Genomic DNA, 10,571 nt, shown 5'->3' with positions numbered 1-10,571 from the left:
GTATCCTCCAGTGCCTCTTGTGATGGGGCAGAGAAAGTAAGCCATTAGCTGTGCCCTGTGGAAATGTATAAATAAAATATTTTGTCAGTATTCTAGCACCTTTGATCAGGACAGGCTGTTTCCAGGGTGCTAGCGGCTACTGGGAATTGTACACAGAGTCCTTCTGTGCTTGTCCTTCCTTGCCTTAATTTGTGACTGCAATTAAAGGTGTTTGACAGATATAGATATATGGCCCATGTTCATAGAAAGGGATAAATGTGAATAATAAAACGGACCAGCCCAGTTCCAGTGGAACATTGGAAAAGTGAAAAGCAAGGGGATGTCAAAACAGGTTGCTTTTTTACAGATCCCATCAAGCACCCCGAAGACTGCCTTGTTTAGCTGGTGTTACCTCATCCTGAGTGGGGTGGCTTGGGTTGTGGGCTGGAAAATATAAAAGGAGCCATAGCAAGAGAAGTCTCTTTTAAATCTGCTCAACATCCCCAAATTTCTGTTGTGTTCAAAGATGACCCAGTGCAGAGCTGATACATTCACCTGCTCTTACACCAGGCAGGCACAAACGCTCTGGGTTTTGCTTTGGATGTCTTGCAATACTTGGGAAGCATATTCCAGCCCAGTCCAGAACAAAGAGCTAAATCCTGCTGAAACAATCAGTCCCTGGGGGCTTGAGGCTATTCCCTCTAATGTACATATAAAAGTCACTAATACCAGCTGCAGATGAAATTGCAGATGAAATCTCACTAATTAATTGCATGAACTTTGTTTCTGCCTGGTTTGCCACTCTCTCAGCCTTGCATGAATATCTGGGCATCCATACTGTACACCTCAATAGGGCTGTTGATTTTCCAAGGAAGACTAACAATTTCTGTGCCTAAAATAGCCATGCAATTACTTCTGCTCACATGGTCTCGCAGTAACAAAATGGTTTCTGAAAACTGGTTTTGTTTGCACGTGATTGAAGAGTCGCCCTATGTTGTTCTGCCAAGTTAGGCACTGATTCAGGTTTATGACCATATCATTAATACTTTAGTACCGCATCAGTAACTGGTTGCTATTAATATGTAGTGAGACAGTGATATAAAAAGGGAGATGTTCCCACTCATTTGGCAGAATTTGCATTACAGCTGGATGAAATTTATAACACGTTTTCTGCAACCTACTGGTCTGAACTCCTGTTATTAATTTCTGCTGTGTTTATTTCTCCTTTATGTTCACTTTGGGCAATATTCTATCAAGTTTCCTGGCAGGCACAACAGTGGATATAGCTAATTTCAGCTGACTGCAGGAGGACTTTGTAGAAAGTGAATTTTGAATTAGCGCTAGTATTTGCAGCAAAAATCTCCCCCTGTGAAGCCTATTCCCCTCAGCCTGGTGTCTGCAGCACTTAAGTTCATGTGAATAGCCCTATTGACTTCAGGTGGGCAGCTGTTTAATTACCTTCCTGAATCGAGGCCAGGACCAGGAATCAAGCCCCCAGCAGCCGACCTGGGTGCCTAGTCAAACTGCTTGTCTCCTGAACGCCAAACTTCTGCGAGTGACCCACGGACTGTTTGAATAGGTAATTTGGCAAGTACTTTTCAGTCAAGAATAAATTCGAGGAAATCATCATTCGGTACACAAAGAGATGAAATTTGTGCAGTATATTTTTTCATGATGAGGCAGCTATTGGCCAGATTTATTCAGCCTGCCTGCCTCTTCCTGTTTCAATACGCCCAGCAATCCCATTTTTCCCCCACGTTTTATTTAAGAACTCTGAAATGACAAGTCTTCTGCTTTTCTACTGGGAGAGTGGTGTGCTGTACGCAGCATGCTGTACGCGGGTGGAGGAGGATAAAGAATGACATGCTACTCTGTAAGCTACAACTATTTTTTTTTTTTTTTCAGATCTGCATCTGCTCTTGTCCCTCTTCTGTTCTCAGATCACCCTTTGGCTTCCCTTAGGAATCCAGCTGTGTCATCACATTGTGTGGCATCCTAATATTTCATACTAAGCTGTAAGCCAATTAGGAATGACTACTTACCATGCTGAATCATAGGAAAAGTATAATGTGTCCTTCATATAACGAACCTCCTCTTTTTTGGCAAGACAGATAACCTACACTTTATATTTATAAGCCCTATGGCTTTTCACGATACCCAATTAGGACGCAGCTTCCTTTCGCACTGCTGCAGTATTTTAAGGGACTTGTTTACAGATGGATGCTTATTGAAAGTGCTGACCTACCACCATTATACCTTATAACATCTTTCATCTGCAGAGACTGAAGCACTGGACAAAACTTGATGTTGTAATCACCTTTAACAGGATGAGAACATGAGTGCAGCAAAATATAAACACCTTATCCCGAGTTCCTAAACAAACTGCTGACCCTGGAAGAGAGCGTACACATTATCATGTGCCTCCCAGAACTGAGGGAAGTGTCAATTAAAGTCAGACTGTAAAATAAAGCCTGTTGTATCTAAAAGGAAGAAGGATGAACCACTGATGTGGGTATTTGCTTGAGGTACTGAAGAGGCAGTTGGAGAATCAGTGTATGGATGTGTGAAGTGGTTAGTAATTAGCATCAAAGAGAAAGATATTAAAATTTATTTCCCATGCTGAAGTAATTAATGGGCTATTATGCCAGGTGTCTAAGCTGCCCGGAGGTCTGGGATAAATAGCATTACAGCAGAAGATGCAAAATATGACTTAGGGTGAAATGGAAGGATGTTCTAGCAGAGCACTTAGGACGCCCCCCTTCTCCAAATGCTGTTGCTTTTTCCTAAGTCGCTAAGAAGCGGCTGGTGGTATTTATTACCTGGGAAGAGATGTGCTCCTTTGAATTTGTCTTTGGATCCTAGCACTGTTACAAACCGAAGGCTCCTGTGACCTGTGCCTGACACCTGCATCTTTCACGTCTCATCTAATCTTGTCAGGCTTCACCATGGGGTGAGCAGGGCAGCACCCGAGTGGCGGCACCCTGTCCCCACAGAGGCCAGGTAGCTACCTACCACCCTCGGGCAACAGATTTTATGTCTAGAGTTAAGGACTGCATTCAAATAACGCCCCTGGCTGCAGATATGTCTAGGAAGAAAGGCTAACCTCAGATTCAGCTTGCCTAAAGCATCTCCCAAACCAAGTCCGGCCATTTTTGTTGTTTCAGCTGCTAACAGAGTGTGGCTGAACAAAGCGTGGGAGCCTCTGGGTTAAGGCTTCTTCAGCAAGGTCTGGCCATCCATTGCTAGGGTTCAATTTGCTGCTTCACTGATCACATCCCCTTGCATTCCCTCCCAAATACCTCGGGGACAAACAAGTTTTCCCTCAACCTGCCAGGAGAGAGCTGTGGTGATTCACAGCACTGACATCTGGGGCCGAAAGCATAACTGCAGGCAGCTGTAGGGGATCGGGGAGGTTCTGCCTTGCTGTCCAGGGTAAGGAATCCCACCTGGGCTCAGCAAGCCTGAGGACTCAGGTGTTTGTAGTGAACTCCGGTGGTAAGGTGGAACAAAGGAAGTGACGGTGTAATTCTCTCTTCATGTGGAAGACAAAGTTTAGGATATTTTTCTTGCCAAGAGAAACCTTTGGTATGTTGAAGAGAAGTCAGTTCTGCTGTAAAGGGTTTGTGTTTTCTCTGTAGTAATGTTTCCTTTATAAATGTAGGGGTTTAGAAAGCTGTTGGCCTTGAAGAGAAAGTTGTCCATTTAGGAGCTGTACCTTTCTGTGTTATTCAGTTGTGTCTCAGTTAATCACTGCTGAAGACCTTGCTGGTCTGTGTTGCAAAATTATTATTTTTTTAAATGCAGTGCGTATATAATTCACGGGGCTCTTCTCTGAGTAGATAAGGACTCATCTCAAATATCAGGGTGGGGGAAGAAAGGGTACCTGACCTAGAGGGCGAGAATATTGAATGTTGGACTTGACATTCCCCTAGCATTCGCTGCGATAACATCAATCTCAAGGAGCCTTCTTGGTATGAATACAGAGCTGCTGCATTTAATATATATTTCCCAAGGAATTTCATAGTAATTGAGCATTAAATGATGTCCACTTATCATAAAGTGTTACCGTTTTTATTAAAAATTATAAATGGGCTTCAGGAGAAGAGAATATCCCAGAATCGTAGCACCATCTCTATCACTCCTTGTGCTGTAATTGTCATTGACCGTCTTTACTGTATTAGAGCGAGACAGTTCATAATTTTCTCAGCTGAACAAATGAAGATTTGTGAGCAAAGGAAGGCGCTGACTGGATTATGTAGTGTCATTGATTTTTATTCTCCTTGTTTCACAGAATACGCTTAAAATCTCGCTGTCCCTGCGACGGGCCTTATTAGCACTCAGAGGAGGCGGCGTGGGTTGGATGGCAGTAGCGTGTGCTGTTCTGCTGCACGCAGAATTATGCCTTGTGGAGGAGATGTCGGAGCTGACCTTGGCGTACGCCTGCTGGACGTCCAGGTATGAGCCAGGCAGTCTGAATCTGGCTGGGGGTCTTTGCCCAGTGTGTGTGGGTTGGAGTGAAACGCTTCTGCAAAGGTGAAAATCAACTGAAACAGTGACCTGAGGACTGCTCAAAGGGGGACTGGGTTGCCTGTTTTGCAGATAGGGGAAAGTGTGTCTTATTCATCAACGTTTAATTCTCAGATGGATTATGGCAAATATTGGCATTTTCCTTCTGTAAAGATGATGGCTGTTATGCAGGCTGTCAAAGCACCTACCCACATAGCCTCTCTTTGCTGGGGCTTTCAAAGCTTTTCAGGTTTGAAGAACAAAAAGCCACGTGAATGATGACTTCCCCCCAGGTTGTGTGGAATGTTGGTTATTTCACCTTGCTGCTTCGTGCCATTTGGGGATGCTTATGCATTAAAAATGCCTGAAACATAGACAACTGTAAAATACTTCTTAAGACTGAAAAAGGGTAAGATTTGAAAATTGAAAACTGATACTTACTTGCAAAATTTTATCCAAATCTATTAATTTTTAGTCCTGCTGGGACTATAAGAGGTATTTAGATGTTCCCAGCAGTAATGATCTTACAGACCATTGCTATTCTATTTTATTGTCATTAAACAATAAGTAAAGATCCACTGAGAAATAGGAGGGGAGCTGCTAACAGAAGTCATGGCAAGATCTGTTATTTCTCTGTATATTCTTGAAGCTTGTATGAAATCACACGTGTGGGCTAGAAATAGCTGGCTTCCCATCCTTGGCTGAATCAATCAGGTCTGGTATGACATAGTGTTTATAGTATTTAGCTTTTGTGTCCCTCTGTCTTTTATTGGATCTTGATGCATCATCTAGCTCAGATTAGCAATTTGTTTTTTTTTAATTAGCAGGACTTTACTGAGACCTCTTTGTCTCTCCTGTTGATCTCTGCGTTATCTCTAGGAACGCAGCCCCATAGGAAGATAACCAGGAATGCCTGAGACTGTACAAAGCACTAACTGCTGTTTCAGTACCAGGAGGAAGTGAACAATTCCTCTTAGACCAATCCATAAATTGCTGGGAACTCTCTGGTTTCCAGGAAAAAAAAAAAATCCACTACAGCTAAAACCGGGAAGTACCTGACTAGTTAAAATGAAAGGAGAACACATCTGAAAATTGTATTCTACAAACAAGTAGCTCTTCCCTCTGCACGCAACCTTTGTTTGAATAAAGTGGCTCTTTAGCATTCCCGTGCAGCAGAATTCACCAAATTCAATATAAAAGCGTTTCTGGTCATGTGAGTAAGGAGCGGTACAAAAGCAGCCGAATCTTTGCTCTTACTGTTTATGAAAGCAGCCAGTGCTCAGACAGCCCCTGCTCTTTCTGAAAGCCGTAACCGGCCTGTGTGTTCAGGTTTGTATATGAATTGACAGAAATTACACACTCTCATTCCACAGACCAAACTTTTAACGTAGCTCTGATGGAAATGAGCCCCTGGGGACTTGCAGGATGCTGCCTTTGCTCTGTGAGACTCTGTGATGGCAAAGCCAGCTATCACTTGTTAATCCCAACGTGTCATACAAGACACTTTCTGTCTCCTCCTGTAATGTTAATGCAGCTGGAATTCCATAAATCAAATCTCAGCAGTAAAAAGGTTAATAAGTTTACACTATATAATTGAAAGCCATATTGGTGATTAAAAGGATTTTATATATCAGTTTTCTGGGTCACCAGCTAATTATTTCTGGTGGCCTGTAATAAAACATAGCACCATAGGCAGATAGAGGCTGTAATCACATAATATATGGAAAAATGCATTTACATTTATTTGAGATGAAGTTGCATATGCCAGCTTGTTGAACAGCCCTTGAGGTATGCCTTCACTAGTGCAGGGACAGTGGAAAAGCTGAATGCTCCTTGTACTTGGTCAGGTTTGTACAAAGTTACCGGATTAAGTTTTGAGGTCTGGTGCTCTCTCTCCAGAGCTAAACCCAAGGGAACCAGCTGTCACCTGTGATAGAAAGGCTCTGCCAAGGCACTGGGGATCGGATTGCTATTATAATTCATTGTAATGCATTCTGCGTGTACCAATCATTTATTGGAACAGGATCTTCTGTAATAGGGACATGACTAGGAAGAGACAGAGACAGATTTTCCTTGCATAGAAAGGATAGGTTAAATATATATATCTATGAAAAAAAAATCCTTCTGGACAAGGGGCAGGTGTGTGGTTGTGCATGAGGGTTTGGGAATGTGGTGTTAGAGAAAAAAATGAACTCAAAGCCTGAATTGAAATTCCTGTAGTTCTAATATGCTGAAATACCCTTTGAAGCCAAACACCCAGATGCAGGGATGTTTCAAACTCAGACCTCTGTTTTGCAGGTTGTGTATTAGCATGTTTCTGTGATTGCATCAAGAGGGAGCTAAGGGCAAGGCTGGTGCTGGGTGTGCATGCGGATTTGCAGGGCGGTGCTGCACGGGGTGTGTGTGCACACAAATTGCACAGCCTCACGGGTTACTTTCATAGTCTCTAGAACCTCCACAGGTTCCAGGTGTTACGGTAAAGCAGCCCACTGCTGACCTTGGTTCTGTCTGTTAAGCACAGGACAAATCCCAGCTGGCAGACAGCAATGGCACGTCCTTCCCACCGTCAGGGCAAGGTCTGAGACCAGGAAGGTTCTGTGACCAGAAATATCGTGACCTGATGTGCATGTGCAAATCAGTGCTGGACCATGCTTGCAGAGCCCCTTGGAACACGAGGACCTACTCTGGCAAATACATTGCTGCAATATTGCATAGATTGCTCGGCTGCATCTTTTTTGTTGGCTAATCGTTGACTCCTAGATGGCACAGAACTGCCATGTTAGGCAGTAATGAGTGAGGGTTCAAGGCGTTTGCCATTAAATTTACTTGTCATTTTCTCCTATAGCTAAATAAGAGCTCTTCCCCACCAAAAATAACCTCTTTTTATTTGAATTAAGTTTTTAAAGTGTTCCTTAGCAAGATAGCCGAGGGGATATTTGGTTTTCAAACACAGGCTGGGGAGGTTAAAAGGGGAATGGCAGACGTGTGAGTAATGGCCTGTGAATCAGCTGCTGAACTTGACATTGCAACCTCTAGGTCGCCACCAAAGTCAGAAGGCATTCGTGTGACAGTTTGAGGGTAAAGAAATAAAAAATAAACTGCTGGTTTCCACTGGTATTGGGGCTTTCTGAACAAAGAGAAGGAGAAAAGTTAAACAGTAGTAGTGTAAATGAGGAAAGAGTGTGGCTGTGTCCCTGGATTACCGAGGTGGATGCGATGCATCAGTTGTGCTCGTCTGAAGTTCAAAAGAAAAGCAATCCGGCTGGAGAGCCTGACTGCTGGAGGGGCTGCCCCGGCTGTCGCTGAGCGAGCCTCTCTCCCAGTGGTCTGTGCAGCTATAACTTGAGTAGATTTGATTTGAACAATTTGGGGCTAAGAAAGAGCCAAATAACACTCCTGCAATCTGCTGTTGTTACAGACTGGCGCAGCAGAATTGCTTGCCTTTCTGTCACTTTCTTCAGTCTCTCTCTTTGGGGAATTTTTTGTCGCCAGATTGGTAATAACAGAAAGTTGTTATGTTTTTCACACATAATCAGCAGCGGAAAGAGTGAAGTCTCATTTCAACATCTAGGTGCTTAAAGACAACTTCGTTAATGTCGGTGATGAGCTGGGAAGCGAGTGGAGAGGGGTCACGAGGTGCCTTAGACAAGGCTTGGTGGCAAGGTGATCCCTGTGGGAAAGGACTTCTGCCCCTCGTGCCGCTTACCCAGTTCTTCTGAGCAATAAAATCACAACAATATTTAAACAGCATGAAATGATGTGTTCTGTGTTAAGTGCTCCCGTTCTATAACACTATTAGGTATATCAGAAAATAAATTTGAGTGTCTGCTGTGTATAGCTCACTTCTTGGGATGTGTTTAGTGGTGGTCTCTGGGCAGAGCTTCTCCCCTGTGTATTTTAGATAGCGTTGGCAAGGTAGGGGAGCAGCCCGAGCGCTGTGTGTGCTCTAGAACCTGAGGTCAGGACCGTGATATGGCCTTGTCACTGAAATCCTGTCACTTCACGCCTTCTTGCAGAAGTTCAATATATTTTTCAGCTAAAGCTCTCCTGAGCACTTAGCTCTTTAAACTCCCCACTCAGCAGGTGGCTTATTTAAATGTGGCTGGCAGGCTGGCTAGTGGCCAGAAGCGAGGGGCTCAGTGTGCGAACCGCGCACTTTGGGTCTAATTCTGCTCTCGTCCATGCCAGCAAAATCCTCCTGGCTCTGGCGGGGTTGTATGGGGTACGAGTGAGTGTGGCATAGGGCTGTCTGCTCAACTGTTTGTCAAATAAATCTACAGCCGATCGTTTGCATTATGTCAGCTAAACATTTGCCTAGCACTTTAGCATGTGTGAGCCAACGAGGGATTCTGATTGTTTGAAACGAAAACCATCATTGTCAGCTCTCACTTACCCGAGGAGCATTTCTTCTGCGGCGTGTAAATAACTTATTTTGCAACCCGTGGCCTCGAAGAGGAAATGTAAAGTTTCTCTAAACATTCAGTGCAAACACAGGGGTATTAGCTGCTGAAGCGACTTTTCAACATTCAAGCCTTATGGCTGAACAAGCGAGATGTAGGGGGGGGAGGCACATGGTTTAAATTAAGTATATGGGAAATAATTGCTGAATGATACAAATAGATTTTAAAAGTAAGCAAACCCGTTTTCCCTCTTCCTCCCCATTACGTGTGTCAGGAAAGGGCCTTCACAACTAGGTGGTAATTAGGGAGGAAAAAGCAGTGCTGGCAGAGCAGTCAATCTATCACATCATGCGGAGCCTAAATGTTACCAGCAATTAAACAAGTGAGTAGGGGACTAACTTGACAAGCAAGTTTTATCACAAAATCAGCTTGGTGGCAAAGTACGCGGGGCGCTCTTATTAGATTCCCTCATGCAACCCCGTGACTTAAATTACAAACCCACGAATGCACGGTCAGACTGAAGCGACGATTTTCCTTCCCCGACCATCCAGGCACACGGAAGATTAGAATGCTAAAAATAAACCCACCTTTCCCACCTCCCCCTTCCTCACCCCTCCAAAGTCAAATCTGTCCAGGTTGACTGCTCCATTAAATTCAAGAACAAAAAGTTATAAATTGAACATACGGAGAGCAGTGCCTTTTCCTAAAGTGATGTTTCCTTGCCTTAATGGATTTAGCTATGGCAGGGAGTCAGAGAGAAGCTGTCTTAACTAAATCTTTGACTGATTATGCATTTTTTTTCCATTCATACAAGATAGATTCATCATTCCAATTTGTCAAGCTGGCGAGGTTCCAATTAATTACACCAGGAAAAGCTCAAGCTGCATTAGGCCTCTGTCAGGCCTAATCTAGTGCCTCATTTACTGGAGCCCCAAATGAAGAGATATCAGAGGTGTTGTTCCTCTTGGTACTTAATTTGATGAATGCCCTAGCAGCACGATTGGTGGCAGAGGTGTATATGTGTGTGTCTCTTCATCAGCCACCTCTGCTGAAGTCATCATGCTTTCTCTACTAATTTGAGGGCTCATCTGTATACTGGATGTTTTTTTGGAAGGCCTATTCTTCATGGATATGCCAAAAGGTTTCTTCTGTGTGTGCATGCATGTGTCTGGGTGTGTTTCCAGATTTACCGGGCCTGATTCTGAGCCCTGTTGTGTGATGACTCTGGATTCAAGACCTTGAGTGGAAATGTAAAACCATACAAGTCAGGCTGGATGCTGTAAAGCACTGGTAATTTCTGACATCCTTATTGCTGTGTTTGTAGAGGAAGAACAGCTTTGTACGTTGCTTCATATAGTACACGTGAGAAACATTGTGGGCTACCATTCAGATCCGCTGGAAAGAAGTGCTCCAAATGTTCAAATAATGTGGAAAAAAATATTTGCTATATGGATTTGAATCTTTGCTATACGTGTGCTCTGTCAGCACACTGAGTGAGTACGAGCAGGTACCGATAGACTTTGACCACACCGATGGGTTACTATAGAATGTATGCGTCCAAGGCTAATTCTGAAATATTTTATGGTAAAGTCACTCTGGACCAAGAACATATGTTTCTTTTCTACAGCACTTTACGTACGAATTATTCAGCATAAGGTGCCAGAATGCCAATATGTTTAGCTTACT

At 43.6% G+C, this 10,571-nt stretch overlaps 1 long non-coding RNA gene across 3 annotated transcripts in view; it reads left to right on the top strand.

Annotated features, from left to right (window-relative positions):
• The first annotated feature begins 5 nt into the window (after positions 1-5).
• The window catches only part of LOC118171899, a 68,221-nt gene continuing 57,655 nt past the window's right edge, over positions 6-10,571 (top strand). For 2 of the 3 annotated variants that reach the window (XR_004753451.1, XR_004753450.1), the window contains exons 1-3: positions 6-1,558; positions 1,885-3,564; positions 4,271-4,434. This is a non-coding gene — a long non-coding RNA (uncharacterized LOC118171899). Of the gene's footprint in view, positions 1,559-1,884; positions 3,565-4,270; positions 4,435-5,364; positions 5,603-10,571 lie in introns of those variants that run through there. The other variant, XR_004753452.1, reaches the window with a different exon arrangement.

This window comes from Oxyura jamaicensis, chromosome 10 (assembly GCF_011077185.1).
Source record: "Oxyura jamaicensis isolate SHBP4307 breed ruddy duck chromosome 10, BPBGC_Ojam_1.0, whole genome shotgun sequence".
NCBI lineage: Eukaryota > Metazoa > Chordata > Aves > Anseriformes > Anatidae > Oxyura > Oxyura jamaicensis.
Note: the sequence above shows the minus strand (reverse complement) of the source record. Positions and strands in the feature narration are given on the sequence as shown.